The 16,777-nt window shown below is 35.8% G+C and overlaps 1 long non-coding RNA gene across 2 annotated transcripts in view; it reads left to right on the top strand.

Annotated features, from left to right (window-relative positions):
* The window catches only part of LOC101684020, a 40,016-nt gene that overhangs the window by 7,292 nt on the left and 15,947 nt on the right, over positions 1 to 16,777 (top strand). For both annotated transcript variants that reach the window (XR_006601769.1, XR_001179217.2), the window contains exon 2: positions 5,569 to 5,663. This is a non-coding gene — a long non-coding RNA (uncharacterized LOC101684020). The remainder of the gene's footprint in view (positions 1 to 5,568; positions 5,664 to 16,777) is intronic.

Below are 16,777 nucleotides of genomic sequence, written 5' to 3'. Positions count from 1 at the left end.
TAACTAAATAAACAAATACTATGTAATGCATTTGGAAATATTTTCCAGAGATAGCAAAATCAAAACAAAAACATAAAGTAAAAACAACAACAATAAAACTGATCTGGGCTTAGCCTTATATGGAAAAGAGAGAAGCTGCACATTTTATTAAAGTAGGAGATTTATACCATAGACAAAAACAGACTCTAAATGATGAAAGAACTCAGTGGAAGACAGGAATCCATCAAAGTCCTAGAGGAGAACATAGGCAGTAACCTCATTGACATTGGCCACAGCAGCTTCTTTTAAGACACATCTCCAAAGCCAAGGGAAACAAAAGCAAAAATGAACTTTTAGGACTTGATCAAGATAAAAAGCTTCTGCACAGCAAAGGAAACATCAACAAAACAGGCAATCCACGGAATGGGAGAAGATATTCACAAATGACACTACAGATAAAGGGCTGATAGTCAAGATCTATAAAGAACTTCTCAAACTCAACACCCAAAAAACAATCGTGTCAAAAAATGGTTAGAAGACCTGAACAGACATTTCTCCAAAGAAGACATACAAATGGCTAACAGACACATGAAAAAATGTTCATCATCATTAGCCATCAGGAAATTAAAACCAACCACACTGAGATACCACCTTACACCAGTTAGAATGGCAAAATTTGACAGGGCAAGAAACAACAAATGTTGGAGAGGTTGTGAAGAAAGGGGAACCCTCTTACACTGTTGGTCAGAATGCAAGGTAGTACAGCCACTTTGGAAAACAGTATGGAGTTTCCTCAAGAAGTTAAAAATAGAGCTACCCTATGACCCAGCAATTGCACTACTGGGTATTTATCCCAAAAATATAGATGTAGTGAAAAGACGGGCCACCTGAACTCCAACATTCATAGCAGCAATGTCCACAATAGGCAAACTGTGGAAGGAGCTGAAATGTCCTTCAACAGATGAATGGATAAAGACGATATGGTCTGTATATGTAATGAAATATTACTCAGCCATCAGAAAGGATGAATACCCAACTTTTGCATCAACATGGACAGAACTGGAGGAGATCATGCTAAGGGAAATAAGTCAAGCAGAGAATGTCAATTATCATATGGTTTCACTTATTTGTGTGGAACATAAGGAATAGCATGGAGAACATTAGGAGAAGGAAGGGGAAAATGAAGGAGGGGGGAATCAGAGGGGGAAATGAACCATGAGAGACTATGGGCTCCAGAAAACCAACAGGGTTTTAGAAGGGGGTGGGTGGCTTAACCTAGTGGTGGTTATTAAGGAGGGTACATATCGCATGGAATACTGGGTGTTACACATAAACAATGAATCATGGAACACTACACGAAAAACTAGAGATGTATTGTATGGTGACTAACATAACATATTTAAAAAAATAATAAAGTAGGAAACTTCACACTTTAATAATGTTTTATATGAACACAACTCATAACTAAGAAGATATCCAATCCTGAGGCTATAAACACCACCACCACCTAAAATGGGTTGAGCAGTTATTAGGTGCTGTTCACTATTCTAAGTGCTTCATCTGTGCTACTTCATTTGTCCTTAACAATCTGACAAAGTAGTAATATTTTTTATTTTCTAGATGAGGAAACTGATGTATAAGAGGTATACCCAAGCATATACTACAAATAACTTGAATACTTCAGAAAATCTCTTTTCAGATGTAAAGAGAATTGTCCAAGGGGAGATCGGAATGGCTTTTTTAACTCTTATTGAAGTATAATTGATACACAAAATTTTTCACACATTTAACAGAAACATACTGGTGAGTTTGGACATGTCCACATACCTATGAAGCCATGATCACAATCAAGGTTCTACACATACCCATCACCTCCAAAAATTACCTTGTAGAGGTAAAACCAATTTTTAAAGATAATCATTGCAAAATAAAATACAGCATGTACAATTCTTCAGTATTTATTGTGTCTATATTTTCCCTGTTACTGAAATATTTTTTCAGGCAGTCAAGATTCTTTTTGTGCAACACTGTGAAACAAGTGAAGCCATCACATCTCGTTGACTGAAATTAACTGTTACCTGTTAGAAATCTGCTGACTAAAGGCCAATGACAACAATAGATGTTTCAGAGACCTTAAAAATATTTGAGATTTTGACACCTGTTTTTCATTGAAGTACAGTTTACACAAAATGTTACATTACTTTCAGGTGTACAAAATAGTGATTCAACAACTCTCTACATTATGCTATGCTCACAACAAGTGTAAACTTGAACTTTTACTTCAAACATAATTCTTCTTATAAATTCCACATGATTTTTCTGAAGAATAACTGGCCTATTAATAAATAACTGGCCTATTCTTTGCGGTGTATTTTATTTAATGTACAAAGTTCTTTTTTGGTTATAGTTAGCCACATTTTTTTTCTCTCTGCGTATATATATTTTAAGAGTAACAAAAATAATTATCCTTTGCCCTTAAATACTTCAGCATCTATCTTCTAAGAATAAGGACACTCTCAGGCACCTGGGTGGCTCAGTTGCTTGAGCAACTGCCTTCGGCTCAGGTCATGATCCCGGACTTCCAGGTTCAAGTCCCGCATCGGGCTCCCTGGGGACAATTCTCTCCCCAGGAGTGGACTCCCTGTCCACTTCTCCCTCTGACCTTCTCCTCTCTCATGCTCTCTCTTGCTCATTCTCCCTCAAATAAATAAATAAAATCTTTTAAAAAAAAGAAAAAAGAATAAGGACACTCTCTTAAGATAACCATATGTAATGGTCAAACTTGGGAAAATTAAATTTAACATTATTTTTTTTAATTTTTTATTTTTTATAAACATATGTTTTTATCCCCAGGGGTACAGGTCTGTGAATCACCAGGTTTACACACTTCACAGCACTCACCATAAATTAAACATTATTATTTGATGCAATCCTTCTTTAAATTTACCTGTCCCCAGTTTTTTATTCTTTTTTTTTCCCCCTCTGGAACCCAAATCAAGGAATCAAGAATCATGCCTTGTGTTTATGGCCATGTCTCTTTTGTCTCCTCTAATGTAGGTCAGTTCTCCATCTGGGTGTGTGCGTGTTTATGTATTGTGGTATTTCATGAATGCAACATTTTTAAATAGTTCAGTCCAGCAAGATTTGTCAGATTGTTTCTTCATGATCAGACTTATTGCATGATCATGTTTAGCAGAGATGATGCTGTGAGCTCAGTGCATCATATTGGTAGGAGCATCGTACTGGATTGTCCAGTTATGGAAAAGGTTAATTTTTATCATTTAGATAGGATGGTGTCCACCAGATTTCTCCATTTTAAAGATGTTTTTCCCCACTGTAATTACTAAATAATCTTGAGACTCTGTGGATATATGGTTCCTCAAAACTTTATCAAACAGGGTTTTTAGCATTCATGTTACTGTCTGAATTATTCCTATGGTGGAATATGATTTTCTATTTCTGTTATCCCTTTTACATCCATTAGTTGGCACTACTCTGTTTTTACTTTTTTATTTTATTTTTATTTTTTAAAAGATTTTATTCACTGAGAGAGAAAGAGAGACAGAGAGAGCACAAGCAGGGGGAGAGGCAGAGGAAGAGAGAGAGGCAGACCCTGCTGAGGTGGGACCTGGATGTGGGGCTCTATCCCAGAACCTGGAGATCATGACCTGAGCTGAAGGCAAAACCTTAACCATCCAAGCCCCTAGGTGCCCCACTATTCTGTGTTTTAAAAAGAGTTTTTCCTCTTCTGTCCATTCCTACCTTTAATATTTTAAAGTATAAATATGGATTCATAAATGTATTTTTATTCAATATAATATAATCCATTCTAGACACTATTCATTTTAATCATCAAATTGTCCTAAGCTCAGCCAGTGGAACCCCTTCAAGTTTGTCTCTGTGTCCTTTCTGCACACCTCTCCTGTTTTTTAAATGCTTCTATACTTCCTGGGACAAGATGTTTCAGGTTTACTTGGTGTTTTCATGTCCCTAACCTGGAATCATCCATTGGCTCCATTTTGTGAGGAATGATGTTTAGTAAGGCTGAATTTCACTTACTGGAACCAAACCAGGTTCCCTTACCAAACCAGGTTCCATTTTATAGTTATTTCATTCATTGGACATTAGATTTTAGGTTCCCTGTTAAAATGAATATGTTCTTATAAAAGTTCAATATTGAACTTAATAGTCATTTATTATATTTTAGGGTGAAAGTATATATCATGTCATGTATTTTATAAGGGATAAGAAGCCAAGGGAATGACAACACTGAGCAATGTGAAAATGGAGGGACAATGGAGAAGTGAGAGGGACCCATGATGAGGAAAGAAGGCTGGTGTGAATTTTTCCTCTTCCAGGCCCCTCACATACAGGACATAAATTAATCCTCACATATATTCTTATTTCTGCAAATGAAGAAGTAACTTGTTCAAAGTTGCAAAGCATATGGCAGATAGCCCAGAATTAACCTCCCTTTTTTTAAAATTTTTTCAATTTATTTATTTTCAGAAAAACAGTATTCATTATTTTTTCACCACACCCAGTGCTCCATGCAATCCATGCCCTCTCTAATACCCACCACCTGGTACCCCAACCTCCCACCCCCCCGCCACTTCAAACCCCTCAGATTGTTTTTCAGAGTCCATAGTCTCTCATGATTCACCTCCCTTTTAATTTAATTGTAGAAGCCTCACCTATGCCTTCCACTACTACACCATGCCATTCTGCAAGCTGAGCGAGGAGGTCTGTGGGTTGAGAAGACAAAGTTCACCCACTTCTGTATTTGAGAAACACAAGCTGTGATCATGCTGTCTTCCTATTTCACTTGTAGTTATTCATTGTGATTTGCATGCACAGTCACCCTCACAAACTTTGTCCTTCAGTTGACAAAAAAAAAAAAAAAAAAAAAAAAGCAAAGCTTCAAGTGTTTCTCTGTACTGCTCAGGAAGCCTGTGGGAAATAATTCTATTTCATTTGCTTTCAGTGTTGATTCAAAACGAACAGATAAGCGTCTCAAATTGAATGCTGTCTCGGTTGGATTATTCATTACAAATATTGCCTGTTGCCAGAAGTTAGTGCTAATGGTGGGAAAGCTTGCTGCAGGCTTGTAAGAGATAAATGAGACAAAATGCCTGGAAAACAACGTTGTGTAGAAAGCCCCGAGGAACATGTTTTTCTTCCCTTCTTCTTATTACCTTGGTGGGGTTCCTGAACCCTCTTGGTACTCAGTTTCTCACTATAAATGCGGATAATAATAGCTTGCCTGCCTGAAGAAAGAAGGTAGTATATCTAGGGCAACATCACCATCACATTTTAAGTACATTCTATAAATAGAGTATTTCCTTTGACTCTGGAAATGTGGGGAATTATAAGGCAGAGTCTCTACCTTTACTATGCTTACCATGTAATTAAGGATGCTGGACTTGCACATCAAAAAGGCAAATGAATAATATAGAGACATAGCTGTAACAAATCATGTGTCAAAGAGGAGAGAAAGGATTAATCACTGAGGACATTATCAGCTTCCCAATTTAAAATAATAGTAAATTACAACTTTCTCTTTTTTCCTACCAATGTCTGAAAGAAAAGAAAGAACAAGGAAAGAATAAAGGAACAAAAGGATGAGCGAAAAGTGAAGGAGGAGAAGGGAAGGAAAAAAAGAAAACACAGCAGGAGCAGTAAAGGTAACTACATAGGTAAATGTACGTCAGTATTTTAATGTGTAACTCCTCATTTTTCCTATGTGATTCTTTAAAAAACTGCATAAGATAATTATAAATCTATGTTGATGAGTACACAATGTATAAAAATGTAATCTGTGGCAATAATATAAAGGGAATGACAGAGTTATATACAAGAAAACATATATAAAATTGAAACTAACTTGACACTCACTCAAAGTATATTGCTATAAATTAAATTGGTAATTGTAATCCCCTAATTAGATGGCAAACCACTAAGAAAATAACTTAAAAATGTGTAGGGGAAAAAATGAGAAAGGAATCAACATACTAGAAAATATATATATTTAACACAAAAGAAGGCAGTTAAGGAGGAAATGAGAAAAAAATATGACATATAGAAAATACATAGCCAGGGGCGCCTGGGTGGCTCAGTGGGTTAAAGCCTCTGCCTTCGGCTCGGGTCATGATCCCAGGGTCCTGGGATCGAGCCCCATATCAGGCTCTCTGCTTGGCAGGGAGCCTGCTTCCTCCCCGCCTCTCTGCCTACTTATGATCTCTCTCTGTCAAATAAATAAATAAAATCTTAAAAAAAAAAGAAAAAGAAAAAAAAGAAAATACATAGCCAAATAGAAGTCCTTCTTTATCATTGATTGCAATAAATGTAAATGGAATAAAAACTACAAACAAGGAGCACTGGGTGGCTCAGTCAGTTAGCATCTGACTTTAGCTCAGGTCATGATCTCAGGGTCCTGGGATTGAGCCCCAAATTGGGGTCCCAACTCAGTGGGGAGTCTGCTTCTTTTCCATATCCCTCTACCACTCATTCTCTCTCTCTCTCTCATAAATAAGTCTTAAAAAACAAAGATTCCAAACAAAAGGCAAATAATGGGAGAATGGAGTAAAAAACATGACTCAGCCACATATTTTCTACAGGAGGCCAACTTTAGATCCAAAGAAAGCTAAGTTGACAAAGGAAATGAAGTAAATTCCATCTAAATACTAACAAAAAGATAGCTGGATTGGCTATATTAATACAGACAAAATAGAGTTTAAGAAATAAATTGTTACAATGGACAAAGAAGGACATGACATAATGAGTAAAATATCAGCCCATTAAAAAATATACCAACTATAAACCAAGCCCCAAAATATATGAAGCAAAAACTGACAATTACAGATAAAATACTTTAATAATAATAGGACACTTAAATACCCCACTTTCAATAATGGATAGAACAATGAGACAAACAATCAAAAAGGAACTAGACATCTTGAACAACACTATAAACCAACTAGATCCAAGCGACATATAGAGAACACACTACCCAACAGCAGAAAATACATTCTTCGCAAGTGCACATGGAATGTTCTGCAGAAAAGACCACACATTAGGCCAAAAATAAATCTCCATACATTTCAAGTGACTGAAGCCATACAGTGCATTTCTTCTGACCACAAAGAAATAAAATCAGAAGTAACTATAAAACTCCTAGAAGAAAAATGGAGGAAAAGCTCATGACATTGTGTTTGGCAATGATTTCTTGCATATGACCCCAAAAAACACAAGCAACACAAGCAAAGGTACAAAAGTAATTAAACAAAAAATCTCCTACACAGAAAAGTAGGTGGCCAATAGAATGAAAAGGCAAATAAGAGTGGGAAAAAATATCTTAAAACCAGATATTGGATAAGGGATTAATATCCAATATATTTAAGAAATTCTTACAACTCAATAGTGAAAACAAGTAACTTGATTAAAAAATAGGCAAAGAACTTGAGTTGACATTTCTCCAGAGAAGGCAGACAGTTGCTAACACATATATGAAAAAATGCTCAACATCACTAATCATCAGAGAAATGCATATCAAAACCACAATGTGATATCACATCTGTTAGGATGTCTAATATATTTATTAGACATCACATCTAATATATTTATATATTAGACATCACATCTGTTAGGATGTCTAATATATTTATATATTTATATATGTACATATATATATGTATATATATATACACATACATATATTTATATATATGTATGTGTATATATATATATAAAACAAGTGTTCATAAGGATATGGAGAAATTGGAGCTCTTGTACATTGTTGGTACATGTAAAATACAGAATGATACAACCTTTGTGGAAAACATGATAGGATTTCCTAAAAAAAATTGAGATTAGAATCACCATCTGGTTTAGTAAGTATATATCTAAAAAAATTAAAATTAGGATTTCAGTGAGATATATGTACTCCCATGTTCATTGCAGCATTATTTCAATAGCCAACATATAGAAATAACTTAAACATCTATCAACTGATGAATGTGGAATATACATACAATGGAATATTATTCAGCTTTAAAAAGAAGGAAATCTGCTGTATGAGATGACATGGATAAACCTAGAGGACATTATGCTAAGTAAAATAAGCCAGTCAAAGGACAAATACTGCCTGATTCCACTTATGTGAGGTATCTAAAATAGACGCTTAGAAACAGAGTAGAATGGTGGTTGCCAAGGGCTAGAGAAGGGGAAAATGGGGAGTTGCTGTTCAGTGTGTACAAAGCTTCAGTTATGTAAGATAAATAAGTTCTAGAGATCTGCTTTACAACGTTGTGCCTATAGTTAACAATACTGTATTGTACACTAAAATTTTTTAAGATAGTAGATTTCATGTTTAATGTTCTTACAACACACACACACACACATACACACACACACACAAACACACAAATCCTTTTAGAAGGGAAGGATGGAGAGAGGGAGGAAGAAAGAATAGAAGAACTGGGAAATTCACAAATATGAAGAAATTAGACCACACATTCTTACACAGCCCATGGGTCAAAAGAGAAGTGACATAAAATTAGAAAATACTGTGAGATGAATGAATAAAGAAACATATGATACAGTTAGAGAGTGCTTGCTCTGAGGGAAGCTTATGGTTCTACATGTCCACATTTTAAGAAGAAAAATCTTATGTCAATAATCTCAACTTCCTACGCAACTAGCAAAGAAAGAGCCAACTAAACCCGAAGCAAGCAGAAGAAAGTAATAAAGATTTGAATAGAGATAAATGAAATAGAAAAATAAGTGAAATAAAAAGTTGGTTATTTGAAAAAGTAGCAAAATTACCAAAGCTTTAGCTCTACTAATCAAAGAAAAAAAAAGATTCAAACTAAAATAAAAAATGGAACGGGACATTACTGTTGACTTTACAGAAATGAAATGATTATAAGAGAATACTATGAATATTTTTAATGTGATATTTTACATTATTTTGTTAAACACACACAGTTTCTAAAAGTTGCACAGCAGTACACAGCTCACATGTACTGATTTCATGTAGCCATGGTCCATTTCAAGCCACATACTGTTATACCATGCTCTTTCATACTTGGCCCATTGCCAGCAAAAAGCCCAGATGTGTGTTCTTTTTTTTTTTCTTAAGCTTTTATTTATATTCCAGTACAGTTAACATACAATGTAATATTAGTTTCAGGTGTGCAATATGGTGATTAGACATGTCCATACAATACCCAGTGTCATCACAACAAGTGTACTCCTTAATTCCCATCACCTACTTGACCTATCTCCCCACTAATCTCCCCTCTGGGAATTATCAGTTTGCTCTCTATAGTTAAAATGCTGTTTCTTGGTTTGTCTCTTGGTCTCTCTCTTTTCTCCCTTTGCTTATGTGTTTTCCTTAAATTCCACAGATGAGTGAAATCATATGATATTTGTTTTTCTCTGACTTATTTCACTTAGCATAATACTTTCTTGCACCATCCAGGTTGTTGGAAATGGTAAGATTTCATTCTTGAGTAATACCCTGTTGTATACATATACTATCTCTTTTTGGTCAGCTCACCAGTCGACTCACATTTGTATATCAACAAATTAGATAACCTAGATGAAATAAACAAATTTCTCAAAACACACTACACACACACACACACACACACACACACACACAGACCAGCTATCAAAACTGATTCAAAATGAAATAGAAAATCTAAAACAAGTAAGGAGATTGAATCAAAAATCAAAAGCCTCCAACAAAGGAAAGCTCAGAACTGGATGGCTTCACTGGGAGAGTCTACCAAATGTTTTAAGAAATAACACCAATCCTCCTCACACTCTTCCAAAAAAACAGAAGAGGAGGGAACACATTATTCTATGAAGCCAGCATTACCCTGATATCAAAACAAGACAAAGATATAACAAGAAAAGAAAATGATAGGAAAAATATCCCTTGTGAATTTAGGTGCAAAATCCCAACAAAATGCTACCAAACCAAGCCAACAGCATATTAAAATGATTAGATCCCATGACCAAGTAGGATTTATCCCAGGAATGCAAGGGTGGTCCAGCATATGAAAAACAATCAATATATTATACCATATTAATAGAAGGAAGAAAAAAAACCACACCATCATCACAATTGATGCCAATATATTATACCAAATTAATAGAAGGAAGAAAAAAAAACCCACACCATCATCACAACTGATGCCAAAAAGTTACTGGATAAAATTCAACCATCTCTCATGACAAAAATACTCAGAATAGTAGGAAAACAGGGCAACTTCCTCCACATGATAAAGGCCATCTATGAAAATCCCACTCAGTGTGAAAGAATGAAAGCCTACCCTAAGATCAGAAACAAGACAAGGATGTCTACTTCTGCCACTTCTGTTCAACATTGTACTGGGAGTTCTAGTCAGAGCAACAAGACCAGAAAAACAAAATAAAAAATTAAATTAAATTAAAAATAAAAATAAAACACATCCAGATTGGAAAGGAAGTGGCCAAACTATCTCTAGCCACATATGACCTGAATATATCATATATACATATTTTTAAGTAAAAACTTTTATGCAAATGCTTATAGCAGCACTATTCACAATAGCCAAAATGTGCAAACAACCCAGTGTCCACATAAATTGTGGTATTCACATCCAATGGGCTATGAAAAAGCCATAAAGAGGAATGGAAGTACTGACTCACGCTACAACACAGATGAACCTTGAAAACATTAAGCTCTGTGAAAGCAGACAGACACAAAAGGCTGCATACTATAGGACTGTATTTACAGGAAATGGCACAGACACAGAAAGCAGATGAGAAGTTGCAAGGTGCTGCAGGGATGGGGGAATGGCCAGTGACTGTCCAAAGGGCAGAGTCTTTGTGGAATGAGGAAGGTATTCTGGAATTTTCAAGTTGTAATAACTGCAAAACATTGCGAATGTACTAAGCACCACTGAATTGTACACTTTAAAATGATTAAAAGGGTGAATTTCTGTGATGTGAATTTTACCTCAATTAAAAAATACAGAAGGAAAGAGGATATATTTCATAATTCTTATTTTATGCCCAGCCTAGTGCTAGTCATTTCCCAACTGTATCTCACTGATCCAAGTGGACATTTGTCCATAAATAGGTCATGACTTCATTGAAGAGAATTTGCAAACTGGAATTAAAACTTCAGAATTTGCTCTAATTCCACCTTCTCTAGGAAGCATCCCTCTTAACTCTTCTAAAACAGAAAAAAGTGACTACATTGTCCGTAATGCTTCTCTATCTTCACCTCCTGATATCTGAACACATCATGCTTTGGTCTTAACTTTTGAATTTCCTTTCTTTCATGGTGACGTGCTTCTTGTCTCTCTTACTAGTCTGTGAGCTCCTTAAAATCAGGACTTGTCCTTTGTTTTTACATTTCTGTGCTCAGCACATAGTACATGCTCAACAAAGGTTTTCATTGGCCAGCTGGAATTTCATATTTGGTTCCTATAAGTATACTGCATTAATGGCTCCTAAAATAGCCATGTCTGTTTGACTTGCCTGTGCAACACTCAGCATCTACTTCCCAGAATGAAACTAGGTCACATCTGGGACACATGAAGAGTTTTAAGAAAATTTCCCTCTGAAATACAAAACCCTTAAATGTATATCAAATAGAATCAAGCTGATCATGCCAAAAAATTGTAAAGGATTAAAACTTTGCTTCCTTATTATATTTTTGGGTTTTGCTCTTTTACTTCATTTAATAAGTTTTATAGCAACAGGATGATTTACACATGTTGAAAATCAAAACAGGATGAAAACGGCAAAAAGAAAAGCAAAGTGTTTTACTTTATGAGTCTTTTTCTTCCTGAATCCTCCTCTACACTATGGTTATTTTATACAAGATCTGTCTGTCTGGTTATGAAGATAATTTATAAACAAAGGATCTAAGACATCTCTGCTCTCTTGTAAAAAAAAAATCAAAATATGAAAAAATATGTATCAACAGAGAGGCTCTGAGGAAGAGGACCTCTCCTGACTACAGTCACAGGATGGTTTATTAAGAGAAACACTTGGAATGAGCTGACTTTGGTGATTTCTGGGAATAGCAGCAGAATTTGCTAGATCCCCATAAATGTTTTGTTGTGCCTGCTAGATCCTGGGAACAATACACTTTGTGGGCACTAGTTACTTCTGCTATTGTTTTAAGTCATTCTGAAAGTTGACCCCCTTTTTTTGTACATGAAAAAGAGGCAAAATATTTTCTGATGGTACATTATTTGAACATTGTAAATCATTCCAAAAAGTGGGTTAGGTACATGAGAATACTAGTCATTCCATTAGTCATATTTTGCCCACTCACCTCTACCATACACCCAAGTATATAAAATGGCACAAAGAACTATGACTTGCTCTTTGTCACCTCATTTGTATTTAAACTGTATTAAAACTGAGGACATTTTCCATCTTCAAAATTCTAGCATGCTGTTGTTGTCCAGAGTATATCAACTCTGATTTCCTTTCTTCTGTTCACATTCCATGTTGGGAGAAGGGGGCCATCAGGTGGAAAGGATCTGAGTCCTGTATCTCAAGTTCTTGAGATACCATGATTTCTTTTATCCTGTCTCATTCCCCTTTGTTCAGATTTATCAGCATTTATTGAATATCTATCATAAACAGTGTCTGTGCTTGGCCTGGATTAGGGACTCAAAACTAGGACTCTATTCCCTCCCTCTTCCATCTTGCTATAAATATTCATTGTATCAGTCAGGGCCCTGGCCACGAACAGAATGGATGCTCACAATGGACTCTGATGAGAACTTAATGAAGGGACTCAATACAAGAGTATGAATGCAGTTGAGGAAACAGAAAAGTGATCAGAGGCACCAGGCATCTAGAAGCTGTTACCACTCTTAGGCAGAGTATTTTGGGAGCTTGGTGAGAGGTGGCACTATGGAAGGCTTCTGCCATCAGTAGCTGTAGTTACAGAGGGTGGGGTTACCATTACTCTCAGCATTGATGCTAGGGAGAGGTTACTTCTTATTGGCTGAGCCAAACTGGAAGCCACAGGGCAAAGGGGTCCTGGGGGACGTAGTTTGCAGGGTCAGCTTCCCATGGCATGGAGCAGGGCAGAGAAGAGAGGGGAATGGATTTAGGTGATCAGAAGAAGAATAAAGTGCATTCACTTTAGAATTTAACTTTGAAACAACATGTTTCAAAGTAGTATTATCCAAATTTTACAAATGAAGACATTGAGGTCAAGTTTAAGTAATTTGCTGAAAGTCGCATGGCTACTAAATATAGATAGGATTTAAATTCATGCTTTCCAGTTCCACTTCTGTTCTTTTTTACCAACACATTTCTTTTATGCTTTCCTTACAGGGCTTTCCTTACATCTTTGACAATGTGGGTCTTGTAAATGATTTGTCTCCCATTTTTAATTTAGCTACGAGGAAGTTCAGAGTCAAGTTTTAAGTCCCCCTTTGCTAAGGGTGTAGGATTTTATGGATTGCATTTTCCAGTGGCCTTATCCCATTATTTGATCTAATTTTCCTTTTTTTAAATTTCATATTTTCACATTAAATATTTTCTTCCATTTTTTTTAAGAAGTAAAGGATAGGAAAATGAATAAATGAGTGTGTAACTGTGGGCCTGTGCTTAATCAGTCCTTTTCTCAATCCAGTCATGACTCACTGCATAGGGACTGCCAGCCCATCCCCTCCTCCCTCAAATATACACACCCATGATCTTTGCTTTAGAGTTTGATTTTACCACCACAGTTGTATTCTGCAAAGTGCCCCCACCAGCCATTGCCAATCAATTAGAATTGGCAGGGGAACTAAAACCTACTTACAATGTAACATGACCAGTAAATTAACTGATAATACCACAAGATATTTAATATGGAAATGCCCAATGGAGAGAGTGGCTTCCATGTTTAATGGCAGGCACCCTGAGAGCTTTTCACTCAGGCTCATTGTATGTGATGAGCATCAGTCTAGTCTGTTTCTCATACTTCAAATACATTAGTAAAAGTCAGGATGAACAATACGTGAATGCACTGCTTCTTTAAGTAATTGATTTTTCTTCTCCAGACTCAAATTTGTGGCATTATTCCAAGCATGTCTCAATGGTTATTTTTTGAAAAAGTGCTCTGCTATTTGTTTTTCTCATCCTCGATAAGGGCTTATTTGGCCTTATTAATAGAGTTAGCTCCGCTAAAGTTGAAGGGTCACAATTCCATTAACTAGCATCCTGAAGCAGCACTATACCATTCAGGAGAGAGTAGAATTCATTTTAGCAATCCAAGACTTGGATTCCACTCAAGACCATTTAGTGAAAGCTCCCAAGGGGCTATTATTAAAAACTCTTGCCCATAAGATTATAATGGCATGGAACAATATAACAGTAAAAATATTACTGATAGTAATACTTTCTTAGAGTTCTATAAGTATTTGTAGATTATGTGTTTTCATATGTAATATCTCATAACCTCAAAACAAAACTTTAACAAATTTCTTTTAAACACATGCATACTCTCTCTGTGTATATAAACATATAATCAAAAGAAGAGTTTGATTCTGCAGGGAAATCTATCCAAATTCACTGATTTGGCATCATGAGTTATGTTCTTAACCAAATTGTTCAACTCCAGCTGTTGTGTGAAACTCAGGTACAGTGACTTGCAAGCTTCGACCATGAGAAATGACTATTCCTTTACTCCAGCTGGTAGCCTGAGCATTTTCTCTTTCTCCCCCAAGTCAGGTTGATGAGACTTCAATATTAACACGGATGTGGCTATTTCTGCTTTAGATACAGAGAATTACAGACTAATATTTTATGTGTTTGAGACTAAATTAACAAAATGTTCAGGATTTTGACCTCTACTAATGATAATCTTCCTTGATGTCCTTTTCCATGCCTTTTCCATTCCTCTCTTTGTTTCTAAGATGAACAATGAGCATGTTGATGACGTTTTTGCATATTAAAGATTTTTCATATATTATCTCAATGTATTTCTATATTGTTCTATGTAGTAGGTATCATGATGCACACTTTAGTGTGGAAGATATTCATGTTCTAGCCTTCAGAACTAGACAAACTCTGGGAGGGCCCACAGATCCAATGGTGTCATAGTCATTGGTAGTTTTCATTTATTATTGATTCCAAAATATCCATTGTGTGTCTCTGTGTACAACACAACACCAGAGATTATGAGGGATACACAGATATACAGAACAACCAGAATATGTCATCTATGTCCCAGAAGTAACTTACAGGCAATATACTTCTTCCTACCCTCAGGCCATCCCAAGTGCCATTTTGTCTACAAGAGCCTTCCTAACTTTCCTTAAGTCTTTGTAACTTTTCTAAGCTCCACGAAGATGTATCAGGCTCTGTTCACTAGTATATTCCCTGTCAGCAGCCCAGTGCTTTGTGCATAGCAAATATGCCATCAGTGTTTGTTTACTGTGTACACTCAGCATATAATCTTGATGTCTCTTGAAGCCCCTATAATAATTACAGTTCCTGCTGTCCTGATGCAACAGCTCACATTTCTCTTGCTGTTGCTTCTGACTCTCAAAATTCTGAAAAATAGATGATTCTTCAGAAGGTCTCAAAAGTCTTTCCCCATGACAATTTGTACTGAAACTCTGCCTGGGCACATTGTCAGTCTGAAATGGAAAAGCTGATCAGAGAAATTACTGGAGCTCAACATAACACCTAACATAATTCACCAGTTAAGTGTAAAATTAACCAGTTTCTCATTTTTTTACTAGAAATAATAGCATCATAAATTATAACCTGTTTACAAGTCCAGAGTTTCAGCTACATGGTTGACATTCAGTATGTAATATCCATGACAAATTTAGAATAAAATTATTTCTTTAAATGACTAAAACTCCCAAACTCATTCTATAAAGCCAGCACTACCTTGATCCCCAAACCAAAGACCACACTAAAAGGGAGAATTATAGACCAATATCCCTGATAAACATGGATGCAAAAATTTTCACCAAGATACTAGGTAATAGGATCCAATAGTACATTAAAAGATTTATTCACCACAACCAAGTGGGATTTATTCCTGAGCTGCAAGGGTGGTTCAACATCACCAAATCAATATGATATACATCACACTAATAGAAGAAAGGACAAGAACCATATAATCCTCCCACTAGATGCAGAAAAAATATTTGACAAAATATAGCATCCCTTCTTGATAAAAATTCTTTGCCATGTAGGGATAGAAGGACCATATCTTAATATCAGAAAAGCCATTTATGAAAAATCCACAGTAAACATCATCCTCAAAGGGTGAAAAGCTCTCTGTTTTTTGACCTTTCTTGATTCCTGAGAAATTAAGGAATAGATCCCATTTAAAATTACACCAAAAACTTGAGTGCTGTGAAGTGTGTAAACCTGGTGATTCACAGACCTGTACCCCTGGGGATAAAAATATATGTTTATAAAAAATAAAAAAGTAAAAGTAAAAAAAGAGTTTTATATAAAAAAATAAAATAAAATAAAATTACACCAAAAACTGTAAGATACCTAGGAATAAACCTAACCAAAGTGGTAAAGGATCTGTACCCTGAAAACTAGAGAACACTCATGAAGAAAACTGGGGAAGACACAAAGAAATGGAAAAACATTCATGCTCATGGATTAGAAGAACAAATATTGTTAAAATGCCTATGTTACCCAAAGCACTCTACACATTTTGCACAGAACTGGAACAAACAAACCTAAAATTCGTATGGAACCAGAAAGACCCTGAATAAACAAAGGAATATTGGGAGGGAAAAAAAGCTGGAGG

The sequence above is a fragment of the Mustela putorius genome, unplaced genomic scaffold (genome assembly GCF_011764305.1).
Source record: "Mustela putorius furo isolate JIRA1106 unplaced genomic scaffold, ASM1176430v1.1 tig00003853_pilon_pilon_pilon, whole genome shotgun sequence".
Taxonomy (NCBI): Eukaryota; Metazoa; Chordata; class Mammalia; order Carnivora; family Mustelidae; genus Mustela; species Mustela putorius.
Note: the sequence above shows the minus strand (reverse complement) of the source record. Positions and strands in the feature narration are given on the sequence as shown.